This window comes from Nelumbo nucifera, chromosome 3 (genome assembly GCF_055504915.1).
Source record: "Nelumbo nucifera cultivar China Antique chromosome 3, China Antique-T2T, whole genome shotgun sequence".
Taxonomy (NCBI): Eukaryota; Viridiplantae; Streptophyta; class Magnoliopsida; order Proteales; family Nelumbonaceae; genus Nelumbo; species Nelumbo nucifera.
In genome coordinates, this window is record NC_142651.1 from 72,072,383 (window position 1) to 72,090,214 (window position 17,832).

At 38.7% G+C, this 17,832-nt stretch overlaps 1 protein-coding gene across 1 annotated transcript in view; it reads right to left on the bottom strand.

The window, feature by feature from the left end:
- The window catches only part of LOC104589710 (Actin-like ATPase superfamily protein), a 65,927-nt gene that overhangs the window by 714 nt on the left and 47,381 nt on the right, over window positions 1-17,832 (bottom strand). The window lies entirely within an intron of this gene.

A 17,832-nucleotide genomic window follows, 5' to 3' on the forward strand; every position in this document is an offset into this window, starting at 1 on the left:
CAGTTTTTCAAAAACTAGGAATACGATTCCTAGAAGTGTGAAAGAAAATTTTTGAAATTTCACCCAGCCATCTAGCATGGTTTGGCCATCCATATGATTGACTTCCCCTTCCTTCAAATGGCCTTAGCATCCCATTTTGATCTAGAAATATGTCAAATGAATGTAAAAATTGGATTTTTAAATGGAGAACTAAATGAAGAAATCTATATGACTCAACCCGAAGGTTATACAATTAAAGGAAATGATGACAAAGTTTATAAACTTAAAAGGGCCATGTATGGTTTAAAGCAATCTCCTAGGATGTGGTACTTTACTTTTCATAATGATGTTTTAAAAATGGGCTTTGTTCATAATTCATTTGATAAATGCATATATACTTTGAATAATGGAAGTTCTTATAGAATATTATCCTTATATGTTGATGATATTTTAATTGTTGGGGATGATTTAAAAATGATAGAAGAAATCAAGGATTGGTTGAAATTTAATTTTGAGATGAAAGACATGGGTGATGTAAGTTTTATCTTAGGTATCAAAATTGAAAGAGACAGAAAATCTAGAATGATATGTTTATCTCAACAATTATATCTAAAAAAATATCTTAAAAATTTTAAAATGGATTCAACTAACCGGGTAGAAACTCCTATTGAAAAACGAACCAAATTATCCAAATAATGATGCCATCTACTCAAGAAGAGTATGTGGAAATGAAAAATAAACCATATGCACAAGTTGTTGGGTGTATAATGTATGCTATGTTGTGTACTAAGCCAGACTTAGCATATTTTGTAAACTTTGTGAGTAGGTAAAAAGTAACCCAAGAAAGTTGCATCGGAAAGTAGTTAAAAATGTTGAGATATATACAAGGAACACCACATTATAAATTAACATATCAAGGCAATGAAATAGAGTTTTGTGATGCTAACTTTGCAGGAGATTTGATGAAAGAAGTTAATAAAAGATTCTTGGAAGACTTAAAGTTAAGTATGCCAAGCAAGTCAATCATCATTAGAAATGATAACCAAGCTGCAATTCAAACTATCAAATAATGGTGAAGTTGGTCCCAAAGGGAAACATATAGAATTACAATACCCTTACATATTTGATGTGTATAAAAAAAATGAAATACATATTGAATATGTGCCAACTAAAGAAATGATTGATGACCATGTATTGTTGTTGATTTCAAGAGGCACATATGGTCTAAGAAGCAATCAATAAAAGTATCTCATCTCAGGTCAGTACGTCTAAGTGGGAGATGTTGGACTGAGTGGCCTATGGCCCTCGATGATCTAGCCTTGGTGTGTTGGACAAACCGTGGCCACTGGATATAGCCACACACTAATGGACTAATTGTTTGCTTTTTGTGTACATTTTGACACACAATATCACACCTTATTTCTTATTATATTGTATTTTATTTTCATATAAATAAAATGATTTTGCAAACAAGTTTTTACACTATTTCACATGTACAAACTTGTTGGGCCAAGTCAATCCATCATCTATGAACGTTAGGAGTAGAAGACTTGGCAAGAGTGGTTGAGAAAAGTAAGGCTTTAAGCCCCACTCTATGAGACACCAGTCTCATCCTGATTGGAGCCCAACTAATTGTAAGGACAAGTGGTAGGCATTGAAGTAAAAGTGGTTACCTGCATTCTAGGAGGTTCCCAACGTTCAGATTCTTTATGCAATTATAAATAAGAAGGTAAACTTGGGAACTAAACACAAGTGAATTGCATTTTATTCAGCTCCTACAAATCCCACTATATTGGTGTTCCTTCAGGCTGTTGAATGGTCCAAGGTCTTGTATCTTGAACTGGCGGGTGTTGCAATCCTAATCTTTCATCATCATCAGCTCCTTCTTGTTGGGTTTTTCAATCGACACAAGCTCCACCTCCATTAGTATGCCTAGGGTCATATAATATGTTTATTGAATTTAATTGTCTATAAAATCATAATTTATACTATTATTACGTAATTCCATTGTTAATTTTGTAATATATTAAATTATTATTAATTTACCCAAGTTTTAACCCCCAAAGGATCTCATTGATTGGCAAATCAAAGATAGCCCAATCCGACACCCAGTGTAGTACCATAATCGAGTCTAGGAGTTATGTGCAACTTTTTAGTTTTGCCCACCAATCTCCAAGGTCCAGGGCATAACTGGAAATTGGTTCGAGTTCAATGTTTCAAACAAACACACACTACACGTTCTTTAGGTCTAACCCTGGCAGCTGAGACAAGATACCCCAACCTTCTTGGCAACACATCAGTGTCGGCCTTGGTAGGATAAACTTCCCCAAGTTTATCCAACGGCTAAGAACATTCTAAACTACGAGTCTCATAAGTGTCTAGTTTAAGGGTAATTACACAGAAACACACCAATTATAACATGAAACAATTATGTACTTTTATTCATTTACAATAAATGGATCTGTACATCAATCTAATTGGAGCTAAAGGCATACACTGTCTAACACCATTAACATCCTAATAGATGTGAATTTTCTACAAGAGAATATGTTTCTTCATAATCTATTCCTTCTATTTGATTGTATCCTTTTGCTACTAGTTTAGCTTTGTATTTCGTTATACTGCCATTTGATTTAAATTTCTTTCTCAACACCCAATTGCACCCAATTGGTTTTCTATTAAATGATAAGTCAACTAGCTCCCATACACTATTTTTTTATAGGCTCTAATTCTTCATTTATTGCATTTTTCCATTTTTCACTATCATGTGCATTCATAGCTTACTAAAAATTTGTTGCGTCTAGTGTTTCATATTCATTTATTAAACTCTCATCAAAGTTTAAGAAGGTATAATAATCTCTATACTTGGATGGGGAAATTCTCTCTTTGTATTCTTGTTATTGTGCTTTATTTTTCTTTTGGATTTTCATTTGGGTTATCATTTGAATAAGGTTTACTTGTAGTTCCTTCATCCTTATCATTATTTTCAAATAAATCCACTAGTTTTTTTTTTTTATCTAGAGTTTCAATTTGGTCTTCTAAAACTACTACATTTCTACTTTCTATAACTTCATTCCTCTATTTGATTTATGGTTTATAAGTTTATAACCTTTTGAATTTTCAGAGTAGCCTATAAATGCGCATCTTACAATCTTATTGTCTAGTTTACTTCTTTGCTGATTTGGAATCCAAACATAGGGAGTTAATTTATTAACTTTTGTAGGTACTCTATTTAATATATACATGGATGCATTTACACCTTCCCCCCAAAAGATATTACTTAGTGAGGAATGACTTAACATGGATTTAACCATGTCAAGTAAAGTCCTATTTCTTGTTTCATTTACACCATTTTGGTGGAGAGTATACCTAATAGTGAGTTGATGTTTTATACCATGTTCTCTACAAAATTCATCAAATAAATTAAAAATATACTCACTTCTTCTATAACTTCTATGTGTTTGTATCTTTCTTCCTAATTAAATTTCTACTTCAGTTTTATATTCTTTGAATTTATCTAACACTTTAGAATTTTGTTTTAGAAGTTAAATTTGTCCAAATCTAGAAAAATCATATACAAATGTAACAAAATATTCCATTCCCCTATAAGTTTTTACGGTTAGGGACCCACACACATCTGAATGCACTATGTCTAATAATTCTTCACTTTTCGTGCCTTTTCCAAAAGGCAATCTTGTCATTTTACCTTTCAAGCATGGTTCACAGAATTTAAAGTTTATATCCATTTTTGGGAGAAGTCCACTAGATGTCATTCTAAGCATTTTATCCTTATTTATGTGTCCTAGACGTAAATGCCATATATAAGCATTAATATCATCACAAGCAAATGAATAATAAGAAAATGAAGATATTTTATTAATAATGAGATAGTACAATCCGTCAATGGTAACTTTTTTGACCTAAAACAAACTTCAAATCCCTTTTCATCTAGAAGAGGGATAGATCAAAGATTTTGCCTCATTGTAAGAGCATATAATACATCATTCAAAATAAAGTTTGTAGAGGCATCTATGGGAATTTTTAATGTCCCTATTTCCAATACATCATAAGAAGTATTATTCCCCATGAAAATTTTATGTTCTCCATCTTGAATTTCCTTGAAATTCACAAACAACTCCCTATTCTTGGAAACATGGTGAGTTGAGATTGAATATATCCACCAATCTAGATGATTTGTGATGAGATATATTTTTTGAGTAAGCTCTGAGTTCTCGCAATAAAGTTTTGATGTACTCATGTAATCTGAAAATACAATAAAGCTATGATTCTTTGTCAAAGAATGTTTTGTCTTGGATATGTCTCTTACATATACATATATATACATGTGCATATATACTCTCTTGTTCCCTAGCAACTCCAGGCATGCTCTTATCACCTAGCAACCCCAGGAAGGCCTTGGCAACCCAAGCAGGCCCTTATCACTTGGCAACCCCAAGCTTCTATACATATTCCCTGGCAACCCTAGGCGTGCTCATATTTCCTGGCAACCCTAGGCACGCTCTTATCACCTGGCATCCCCAGTCTTGCATTCATATTCCCTGGCAACCCCAGGAAGGCCATGGAAACCCCCAACACTCTCATATTCCCTGGCAACCCCAAGAAGGCCCTGGCAATCCTAGGTGTGTGTATATTCCCTAAAAACCCCAAGAAGGCCCTAATAACCCAGGCACGCTCAAATATTCCTTGGCAACACTAAGAAGGCCCTGTCATCATCAAGCACGCTCAATAGGAAGGCGGCCCCCTGGCAACCCCATGCGCACTCACATATTCCCTAGAACCCCAGGCGCACTTATATTTCTTGGCAACCCCAGGCTTGCACACAAATTCCCTAGCAACCCTAGGAAGGCCTTGGCAACCCAGGCACACATATATTCCCTAGCAACTGCAAGAAAGCCCTAGCAACCCCAGGCGTGCTCTTATCACCTAAACACTTATGAGACTCGTGTAAGTTTAGAATGTTCTCAGCCGTTGGATAGACTAGGGGAGTTTATCTTGCCATGGCTAACACTATTGTGCTATCAAAGAAGTTAGGGCAACCTGTCTCAGCTGGTAGGGTTAAACCCAAAGCACATGTAGTATGTGTTTGTTTGAAGCACTAAACCCGGACCAATTTCTAATTATGCCCTAGACCATGGACACTAATGGGCAAAATTGGAAAGATACACATAACCCATAGAATGGAAAGAGAAAAATTATCTTGCCCGATGTTATACTATAGCCTCTTTAAAGAATCCGATACAACAACAATTCGATAAGATTGAAGTGTCCAAAGATATGTTGGTTAGTATGAAGACTATGTATGAGGAGCAGAATCGTTCTACTCAGTAGAAGGTCTTAAAATTGTTTAAGACCGCACAAATGACCGAGAACCAACAGGTTCATGACCATTGTCTAAAGATGATGGCCTATATCAACGAATTGGAGGCTCTCGGGTCAAGGCTAGATCATGACACCAAAATTGATGTTGTTCTCAATTCCTTGACTCCATCCTTCAATCAGTTTATTATGAACTATGTCAAATGATATCCCCAAGAAAAGAACCCGTGATACAGTTAATCCCACGTGCCTGTGGCGTTACCGACTTGGCCATATTAATATAGATCGTATCACAAGGATGGTAAATGATGGTCCTTTGGATTTTCTAACTGTAGAAGATTTTCCCACCAGTGAACCTTGCCTTCAGGGTAAGATGACAAAACGGCCATTTAACGGTAAGCCTCAAAGATGTACAGGCACGCTTGACCTTATACATATTGATGTATGTGGTCCCCTAAGTGTTAGGACACGTAACCAACACGTTTATTTTATAACATTAACCGATGATTTCTCTCGATATGGTTACGTATACCTAATGAGACATAAGTCTAAATCCTTTGAAAAGTTCAAGGAGTTCAGACAAGAGGTCGAGAAACAGTTAGGGAGAGAAATTAAGAACCTTTGATCGGATCGAGGTGGCGAGTATCTCTCTAACGAATTCAGGGATAGTATCACAATTAGCTCATCCTACTACACCACAACTAAATGGTGTTTCAGAGAGGAGGAATAGGACCTTATTGGATATGGTCTGGTTACTTCTCATGCACTCAGAGTTACACACATCCTTTTAGGGTTATGCATTGGAGACACTTGAACTTTAGACCGGGTTCCAACCAAATCGGTTCCGAATACTCTATATGAACTTTAGACCGGAAAGAAACCAAGTGTGAGACACTTGAAGATTTGGGGTTGTCCGACACACGTTAAAAGAACGAGTGCGGACAAATTGGAATCCAAGACCAGTCGTTGCCTATTCCTAGGCTACCCAAAGGGCTCTATGGGTTACCTATTCTATGACCCAGGAGAACAGAAGGTGTTCTGTAGCAGAAATGCCCATTTCTTGGAGGATGATTACATCCTAAACAATCATCATCAAGAAGTTGTTCTTGATGAGAAGAGCTCAGGGTTAGTGGGAGATGTCCCACAAGCTCCAGTTAATGACCAACCTAGAAGATCTACCTGGATTTCCAGGCCTCCAGTTCGTTTCGGCTATGACCAGGATAGTTACTTGGTGGAAATCACGACCAGTGAGGAGGATCCCATGAATTATATGGAAGCTATGTTGGACATAGATTCCTTGAAGTTGGTAGATGCCATGAGAGCTGAGATAGACTCAATGGAGACCAATGGAGTCTAGACTCTAGTAGATCCGCCCCCTGGGGTAAAAGCAATTGGTTGCAAATGGATCTATAAGAGGAAGAAGGGCCCCAATGGTAATGTTGAAACCTACAAGGCTCGTCTTGTGGCAAAAGGGTACAGTCAGAAATAAGGAATCGATTAGGAGGAAACGTTTTCGCTAGTGGCCATGCTTAAATCCATTAGTATCCTGCTAACTGTAGCAGCGTACCATAATTACGAGATTTGGCAAATGGATGTCAGAACTGCATTCCTGAATGGAGATCTTACTGAAGATATCTATATGCAGCAACCGCAAGGTTTTATAGTTGCGGTTCAGGAACACATGGTATGTAAATTAAATAGATCAATATATGGATTAAAGCAAGCTTCTAGGAGTTGGAACATCCAGTTTGACTCTACCATCAAAATGTTTGACTTTGAGCAGAATCCGGATGAACCCTGTGTGTACAGGAAATCTAGTGGGGATAAGGTTACGTTCTTGGTTCTGTATGTAGATGACATTCTACTCATTGGGAATGATGTAGGAATGTTGACTACAGTGAAAGTATGGCTTTCACAGCAATTCTCCATGAAAGATCTTGGAGAAACCTCCGATATACTGGGTCTTCGACTCTATAGAGATAGATCGAAGAGGATAATAAGATTATCCCAATCTGTTTACATTGACAAAATAGTCAAGAGATACAACATGGAGAACTCCAAATAATGAAATGTTCATTTCAGGCATGGAGTCACTCTCACCAAGGGCATGACTCCCAAGACTCCCGAGGAGATTGAGGGCATGAAGGGTGTTCCCTATGCCTCAGTCGTAGGGATCATCATGTATGCCATGTTGTGCACTTATCCTGACATTGCTCAGGTAGTGAGTGTGGTAAGCAGATTCCAAACCTACCCAGGGCAGGAGCATTCGACTGCTGTGAAAAATATACTTAAGTACCTTCGAAGGACAAAAGAGTTTTGTCTGGTATTCGATGGTAGCTCACTACAAATCTAGGGGTATACTGATGCCAACTTCCAGTCAAATCCAGATGGTAGAATGCCTACATCTAGTTATATCTTCATGATGGGATCGTGTGTTGTTTCTTAAATGTCAGCAAATAGGGGTCCTAAGTAGCGAAAATAATAGTTCACAACCCAAGCCGAACACATTGTCGTAAGTGAGGTTGCCTAATGAATGAAGGTGTTCATTCTTGAATTCAGCAGATCACCCATTTCATTGTTGTGTGACAACACTGGATCTACGGGAGAATGATTTTTAAAGGTAGCATTAGTGGAGAATGTGGCAGACCCTTTGACTAAGCCACTGACGTAGAAAGTGTTTGAGAAACACGTGGAAAGTCTGAGACTCCGGCTTGTACTAGATTAGACCTAAGTGCAAGTGGGAGTTGTTAGACATTGTATGCCCTTAGCTCCAACCAGAATGATGTACCTTATGACATTTATTGTAAATGAATAAAGTACATATTTTATTCATGTTGTTGTGGTGTGTTTCTGTGTAAAACCCTTAAACTAGACACATATGAGACTCGTGTTAGTTTAGAATGTTCACAGCCGATGGATTGATCTGGGGAGATCTATCCTGATAAGGCTGACACTGATGTGCCTCCAAATTGGTTGGGATGGTCTGTCTCAAATGTCAGGGCGAGACCCGAGGTACATGCAGTGTAGGTTTACTTGAAACCTTGAACCGGAGCAGAATTCCAGTATTGCCCTGGACCTTGGTGATTAATGGCCATAACTAGAATGTTACACCTGACCCCTAGATTCGATTATGATACTACACTATGTGTCGGATTGGGCTATCTTTGATATGCCAATCAGTGAGATCCTTAGAGGGGGTCAAAACTTGGGTATGTTGGGGCAGTCCAAGAATTCATCTGAGTGAGTGATCATAGTGAACAGGATCAACCCCTTTGTCGGACAAAGGTAAAGATCGGGGATGCGCTCTCTGTGATGGAAACCAAAACTACCGGCAGTTGATTTCAATCGTTGAAATTTGTTTTGCAAAATATATTTATATAGACATATACATATATATACTAAATGTTTGCAAAAGGTTTTAATTCCTGGGATCCATGTGAGTAGAGAGTGCAACACTGTTCCTTGTAGCCGAGGGAAAAGTCCTCTCTTGTCGGGCAGTGTTTGATCATTATGGGCTGAGAGGTTAAGTGTAAGACCATTGACGATAATACCTGATAGGCTAATCTTGCATCTGTCCATATTCCCTAGGTTTTTATTGAAGGGATGAGAGATAAATCATATAGATAACCGAACCTTGCAGATAGGTAGGGCAAAATTTCAAAAATTTCTCTCTCCCATCTGGGAATCACATTCCCTGTTTATAAAAACTGTTTTTTCAATGATCAATCTTGAACTAAGAACCAAACCAGATCTGAAACCAAGAGGTAGGAGAGGGAGATACCTGATACGAAGAAATAGTATCCTCCAATGAAGGTGTTCACGCCCAAGGAGAGGTCCAAAGACTGCTTCCACTTAAGATGACATAGTATATGATGGAGGGTATGTGAGAACGACTTCCAATCAGTTTTTCTCCAAAAACTGATATCAAGAACGCTTCTTGATCGCTCCTACAATGGAGATCGAACTGGCAATGGCAACAACAGGAGGAGGACGCAGGGAGAATATGGTGCAACCACACTGTTGTTGTTTTCTCTCTCTGTGATCTAAGATCTGATGTCTGGGGTGAAGAATGGTTCGCCCCCTCCTCCTTTTATAGTCTTAAAGAGATCAGCTCCTAATCCCATTAGGAGTTTCTTGATTCAAATCCTTATTTGAATTTGAACTCTCTTTAAGAGATAAGGACAAATCCTTATCTTATCTGTAGATTAGATCAGCCCTCCTAATCTTATTAGGAGTTTCCAAATCCAAATCTATATTTGGATTTGTACTCTCTAAGTGGATGGGGATAAGACCCTATCTTATCTGCTGATCCAAATCCCAGATCTGCCCCTGTTAATTAATCTAATTAAACCAGTTCGAATTGGGCTTTAGGCCCATTAAGTCCATGTGCTCTTTAACCTTCCAAACTGTTGCCCAGTTGGGTTTCCTTGTATGGCGTAGGACCCAAATATTGATCTACACATCAGCCACATGGGTTCAGCCTAACCTCTATCACAAGGCCTGGTCGAATTCACTGAAAAAGACAGTGAACCCCCTGAGCCCATCACATGGGTTCCTAATTGGCCCAACACTTACACTAAGTGGTCCCTGGGCCAAGCCACCTTATAAAAACCCAAGGACTATTGGCAGATGGAAGATTAGCCCATCAGGTATAACCCTCAATGGTCTTACACTTAACCTCTCAGCCCATAATGATCAAACACTACCCGACAAGAGATGACCTCTCCCTCGGCTGCAAGGAACAGTGTTGCACTCTCTACTCACATGGATTCCGGGAATTAAACCTTTTGCAAACATTTAGAAACCGTATATATATATATATATATATATATATATATATATATATATATATATATATATATATATATATCTGTGTGTGTGTATGTGTATCTTTATATAAGTATATTTTACAAAACAAATTTCAACGATTGAAATCGGTTACTGGCAACTTTGGTTTCCATCAGAGATAGTGCATCCCCGATCATTACCTTTGTCCGACAAAGGGGCTGACTATCACTACGATCACTCACTCAGATGAATTCTTGGATTGTCCCAATATACCCAGGTTTTGACCCCCTCTAAGAATCTCACTGATTGGCATATCAAAGACAGCCCAATCCGACACCTAGTGCAGTATCATAATCGAGTTTAGGGGTTAGGTGTAACATTCCAGTTTTGCCCACTAATCACCAAGTTCCTGGGCAATACTAGAATTATGGTCAAGTTCAAGGTTTCAAGTTAAACCTACACTGCATGTACCTCGGGTCTCACCCTGGTAGATGAGACAGGCTACCCCAACCAACTTGGCGGCACATTAGTGTCAGCTTTATCAGGATAGATCTCCCCAAATCAATCCACCGGTTGTGAACATTCTAAACTAAACACGAGTCTCATATGTGTCCAATTTAAGGGTATTACACAAAAACAAACCATAATAACACGAATCAAATATGTATTTTATTAATTTACAATAAATGTCGTAATGTACATCAATCTAATTGGAGCTAAGGGCATACATTGTCTAACATTTATAAGGTGGCTTGGAGGGACCATTTAATGTAAGTGTTGGGCCCATTAAGAGCCCATGGTGATGGGCTCAGGGGTTCACTGTCTCCTACAGTGAATTTGGCCAGGCCTTGTAATAGAGGCTGGGCTGAACCCTTGTGGCTGATGTGTAGACCAATGTTTGGGTCCCACGCCATACAAGGAAACCCAACTGTATAGCAGTTTGGAGGCCGAATGAGCACATAGACTTAATGGGCCTAAAGCCCAATTCGAACTGGTTTAATTTGATTAATTAAAGATGGGCGGATCTGGGATTTAGATCAACAGATAGGATAAGGACTTATACTTATCCACTCAGAGAGTCCAGATCCAAATAAAGATTTGGATTAGAAAACTCCTAATAAGATTAGGAGGGTTGATCTTTATCTGCAAATAAGATAAGGATTTATCCTTATCTCTTAAAGAGAGTCCAGATTCAAATAAAGATTTGAATTAGGAAACTCCAAATGAGATTAGGAGAAGCTCCCTTTAAGGCTATAAAAGGAGGAGGGCGAACCACCTTTCACCCCAATCTGATCTCAGATACAAGAGAGAAAGACAACGACATTAAAACTGTGCCATCTTCTACTCTTGCCTTCTTCTCCTGCTGCCGCCATTGCCAGTTCATTCTCCCCCTGTAAGAGACATACCCTTGGAGAGAGTGATTCCATGCCTGAAATGAACATTTCCTTTCTTGGAGTTCTCCATGCTGTATCTTTTGACTATCTTGTTAATATAAGCAGATTGGGATAATCCTATTATCCTCTTCAATCCATCTCTATAGAGTCGAAGACCTAGTATATAGGAAGCTTCTCCAAGATCTTTCATGGAGAATTGCTGTGAAAGCCATACTTTCACCGTAGTCAACATTCCTACATCATTCCCAATGAGTAGAATGTCATCCACATATAGAACCAAGAACGTAACCTTATCCCCATTGGATTTCCTGTAAACACAGGGCTCATCCGGGTTTTGCTCAAAGTCAAACCTTTTGACAGTAGAGTCAAACCGGATGTTCCAACTCCGAGAAGCTTGCTTAAGTCCATATATGGATCTATTTAATTTACATATCATGTGTTCTTGACCTGTAGCTATGAAACCTTGTGGTTGCTGCATGTAGATATCTTCACTAAGATCTCCATTCAGGAATGTAGTTTTGACATCCATTTGCCAAATCTCGTAATCATGGTATGCTTCTATAGCTAGCAAGATCCTAATGGATTTAAGCATGGCCACCGGTGAAAAGGTTTCCTCATAATCGATTCCCTATTTCTGAGTATACCCTTTCGCCACAAGATGAGCTTTGTAGGTCTCAACCTTACTATCATGGCCCTTCATCTTCTTATAGATCCATTTGCAACCGATTTCTTTTACCCCAGGGGGCAGATCTACTAGAGTCCAGACTCCATTGGACTCCATTGAGTCCATCTACCCATTTCAAGGAATATATGTTCAACATAGCTTAAGTATAAGTCATGGGATCATCCTCATTGGTCGTGGCTTCCACCAAGTAACTATCCTGGTCATATCCAAAACGAACTGGAGGCCTGGAAACCCGGATAGATCTTGTAGGTTGGTCATTACTTGGAGTTTGTGGGACACCTCCCACTACCCCTGAGCTCTCCTCATCAAGAACAACTTCCTGACGATGATTGTTCAGGATGTAATCATCTTCCAAGAAATGGGCATTTCGACTATAGAACACCTTCTATTCTCCTGGGTCATAGAATAAGTAACCTATAGATCCTTTGGAGTAGCCTACTAATAGGCAACGATTGGTCTTGGATTCCAATTTGTCCACACTCGTTCTTTTAACATGTTCTAGACAACCCCAAATCTTCAAGTGTCTCACACTTGGTTTCTTAACAGTCCAAAGCTCAAAGGAAGTCTTTGGAACTGCTTTGGTTGGAACCCGGTTCAGCACGTACATCGTAGTCTCTAATGCGTAACCCCAAAAGGATGTGGGTAACTCTAAGTGTATGAGAAGTGATCGGACCATATCTAATAAAGTCTGGTTACTCCTCTCTGACACACTGTTTAGCTGTGGTGTAGCAGGAGGAGCTAGCAACGATACTATCCCATTGACGTTTAAGTAGTCCCTGAATTCATCATATGAATCTCCTTATCACATGCACTCATATTTCAGCGGAGGGAACAAAACATTACGCCCTAATTTAATTTAGGTCAAACCAAAGTGGCTTCCACTAACTTTCATAAAGCCAGATTTGGATGGGCCCTAAACGGCTAGGGTTTCGCACGGTTCCTCTTGAGGAGGAAGCTGATGTGGGGCCCACCACGAAGGAAGATCATCCAATGATCTTAAGGACACCATGGCAATGATGTGCATTCAACCATGTTGTGCATAAGAGCCACTATCGTATCAGCATGGGCTAAGTACTTATGGCCCATGAACGTTGCACATCACACATCCATACATCACATGTTGGAACAAAATTGATCCAATCAATTAATATTTATAAAACCCATTATTAAAGCCCACAATTATCCATAATATTACTAATTAATATTATCTAGGTATTTGGGCTGAATTGAAAAGAGCAGTTCGGCCCATATTGCTTTTATGCAGTTAATGGGATAAAACAATTTTAACACATTAAAACTGGGTTTTACAGGTGTGGGCTGAATTGCATCTTGCAATTAACCATCAACTCCCGGACCCAAGAGTGAAAAACTAGGGTTGAGAACAGCCCCATCGAACCACAAATTCGGTCCAACCAGTTTGGTCCAATCTGGTTCGAATGGGTCTAAGGTTTGATTTTTTAATTTAAGATTTAATTCAAGATTGTGATATGAAATTAAATTACTGATAAAAAACATTCAAGAATAAGTAGAAGGGTTGTTCGTAGATCTACTACCCTATAAAACAGAGGTTAGTTCATAGTTTGCAGTTTCTTAAACTGCAAATCGCAGATAACCGAACCCCAATCTGCGAAACTCCTTCCTTCTACGAGATCTACTTTGAATTTGAATGAAAGAAAATAGAAAACCCTAATTTTCTATTAATATTACATAAAAAAGAATTCCTATACATTTTGTCTAAAAAAAAAAAATTAATTACATACAAGAATGAATAGAACAGCAGGTGCGCAATTTTCTTGCGCCAATCAAGACTTCGATCTCCACCGTACAAAGATCCCATAAAACAAGATGAATATAAAGAACAATTATAAATAAAAATCAGATTTAAAAAGATTAAATTTCATATCAATCGCCCTGGATCTGGGAACCGATTTCCTAGAAAATCAACAATCTGCACAAAACGAGTAGAATGCCTTCTGCCCATTTGTGCAATTTTAGACTTGACCAATTTCGGTTCAAGATTTGAACCTGACTCTAATACCAATGAAGGGATGAAAGATCCATCATATGGATGGCCAAACCCTGTAGGTAGGTTGGGCGAAATTTAAAAAATTTATCTATCATGTGAGAATCACATTTCCTATTTTAGAAAACTGCATTTTCAATGATCAATCTTGAACCCAAACCGAACCAGATCTGAAACCAAAAGGTAGGAGAGGGATATACCTGATACGGAGTAGTAGTAACCCCCAACGAAAGTGTTCACGCCCAAGGAGAATACCAAAGACTGCTCCACTAAAGATGACACAGCGTAGGGTGGAGCAGAATCAGCAAGATGGTTATTCAGCACGAACCAAATTCTTCACCAAGAATCTGATGGATGAGGGCGAGTGAACATGAATTCTGATTATCTTTTCTCCAAAAGATAATATCAAGAACCCCTTCTTGATCGCTCCTACAAGTGGAGAATGAACTGGTGATGGCGGCAATAGCAAGAGAAGGCAAGAGCAGAAAATGGCGTCAGTCTGACTGTGTTGTCTTCTCTCTTAAATCAGTAAACTAAATGATGAATTGGAGGTTCTTCCTTCTCCTCTATTTATAGCCTTAAAGAGAACATCTCCTAATCCCATTAGGAGTTTCCTAATCCAAATCTTGTATTTGGATCTGGGTTCAGCCCAGCCTCTGTTACAAGGCCTGGCCAAATTCATTGTAGGAGACAGTGAACCCCTGAGTCCATCACCATGGGCTCTTAATGGGCTCAACATTTACACTAAATGGTCATTGGGTCAAGCCACCTTATAAAAATCCAAGGATTGTGGGTAGATGCAAGATTAGCCCATCAGGTATTACCCTCAATGGTCTTACACCTAACCTCTTAGCCCATAATGATCACACACTGCCCAACAAGAGAGGACCTCTCCCTCGGCTGCAAGGAATAGTATTGCATTCTCTACTCACATGGATCCCGGGAATTAAAACCTTTTGCAAAAATTTTGAAACTATAATATATATATATATATTTTGCAAAACAAATTTCAACAGTTGAAATTGGTTGCCAGTAAATTTGGTTTCCATCAGAGATAGTGCATCCCCGATCATTCACTTTGTCCGACAAAGGGGCTGATCCTGTCACTATGATCACCCACTCAGATGAATTCTCGGACTGTCCCAACATACCCAGGTTTTGACCCCCTCTAAGGATCTCATTGATTGGTATATCAAAGACAACCCAATCCGACACCTAGTGCAGTATCATAATCGAGTCTAAGGGTCAGGTGTAATATTCTAGTTTTGCCCATCTATTTCCAAGGTCTAGGGCAATACTGGAATTCTGGTCCAGTTTAGGGTTTCAAGAAAACCCACACTGCATGTACCTCAAGTCTCACCCTGGCAGCTGAGACAAGCCACCCTAACCAACTTGGCGACACATCAGTGTCAGCCTTGGTAGGATAAATCTCCCCACATCTATCCAACGGCTGTGAAGATTCTAAACTAACACGAGTCTCATATGTGTCCAGTTTAAGGGTATTACACAGAAACACACCATAATAACATGAATCAAATATGTATTTTATTCATTTACATTAAATGTCATAAGGTACATCATTCTGATTGGAGCTAAGGGCTTATACTGTCTAACAAGTTATGCCCTTAGCTCCAATAGATTGATGTATCTTTTGACATTTATTGTAAATGACTAAAGTACATAATTGATTCATGTCATTGTGGTGTGTTCCTGTATTTTTACCCATAAACTGGACACTTATGAGACTTGTGTCAGTTTAGAATCTTTACAGCCGTTGGATAGATCTAGGGAGGTGTATCCTGCCAAGGCTGACACTGATGTGCCACCAAGTTGGTTAGGGTGGCTTTCCTCAACTGCCAAGGTGAGACCTGAGGCACATGCAGTGTGGGTTTTCTTGAAACCCAGAACTAGACCAATTTCTAGTATTGCCCTAGACTTTAGAGACATATGGGCAAAACTGGAAAGTTACACATAACTCCAAGATTCGATTATGGTACTGCACTAGGTGTCAGATTAGGCTATCTTTAATATGCTAATCAGTGAGATCCTTACAGGGGGTTAAAAACTAGGTATGTTAGGAGAATCTGAGAATTCACCTGAGTGTGACAGAATCAACCCCTTTATTGGACAAAGTGAATGATCGGGTAATGCACTCTCTCTGATGGAAACCTAAACTGTCGACAATTGATTTCAAACGTTGAGATTTCTTTTTGCAAAACATATATTTATATAGAATTATACATATATATATATATATATATATATATATATATTATGGTTTCAAAATCTTTGCAAAAGGTTTTAATTCCCAAGATCCATGTGAGTAAAGAGTGCAACATTATACCTTGCAACCAAGAAACATGTTCTCTCTTGTTGGGCAGTGTTTGATCATTAAGGGTTGAGGGTAATACTTGATGGATTAATCTTGCATCTGCCCACAGTTTTTGGGTTTTCATAAGGTGGTTGGATCTAAGAACCATTTAATGTAAATGTTGGGCCCATTGTGAGCCCATGAAGATGGACTCAGGGGTTCAATGTGACATACAGTGAATTCTGCCAGGCCTTGTAACAAAAGTTGGTCTGAATACTTGTGGTTAATGTGTAAATCAATGTTAGGGTTCCACGCCATACAAAGAGAGCCAAGTTGGCAGCAGATTAAAGAGTAAGTGAACACATAAGCTTAATGGGCCTAAGGCCCAATTTGAACTGAGCTTAAGTTAGTTAATTAAAAGGGGGAAAATTTAATTTTAAACTAATTAGGATTAGCTGAAGGATAAGATAAGTCTTATCCATTTAAAAGTCTTGATCCAAATATAAGATTTGGATTAGGAAACTCTCTCCTCATTCTTTAGATTTTACATACAACAGCAAACTGTAGAATTCTTCCCCCGTTCTTGCCGCCCCTACCTAGTTCGATCTCCACTTGTAGATCTGATCAAGAAGAGTTCTTGAAATTGTTTCTTGGAAGAAGAATGAATCTGAAGTGGTGCTCACCAGCCCTTACTCAATTCTTGTAGAAGAATTCAGGTTCTTGTTGAATAATCATCCTACTAATCCTGCTTCACTACACAATGTGTCATCTTCAGTGGAAGCGGGTTTTGGTCTTCTCTTTGGGCGTGAACACTTGTATTGGGAGTTACCGTTACTTCGTATCAGGTATATCCCTCACCCTCTTTTGGTTTTAGATATGGTCTGGTTTTTTATTCAAGAACGAACCTTGAAAATGCAATTTTCTAAATTAGGGAATACGCTTCTCGAATTGGAGTAAAAGAAATTTTTGAAATTTTACCCAACCTTCCTATAGGGTTCGACCATCCATATGATGGATCTTCCATCCCTTCAGGATTGGACCTGGTCCATCCATAATGAATTTATATTTGATTGAGCCAATATCTGGTCCATTGATAGAAGATAAGAACATAGGTGTCATTGGACCAGGTTTGAGTTGAAACCAATCTAAATTAATTGGAATTTGAATAGATTGAATAGTCTCTGGACCGGTCTAAAATGGTCCAAAATATTCATTGGACTGGATTGGACCAGGTCCATTTGTAATGAACTCACATTGGACTACATCGGATTGGGCCAAATCCAATCCAATTGACACCCCTACCCATCGCCTTCTC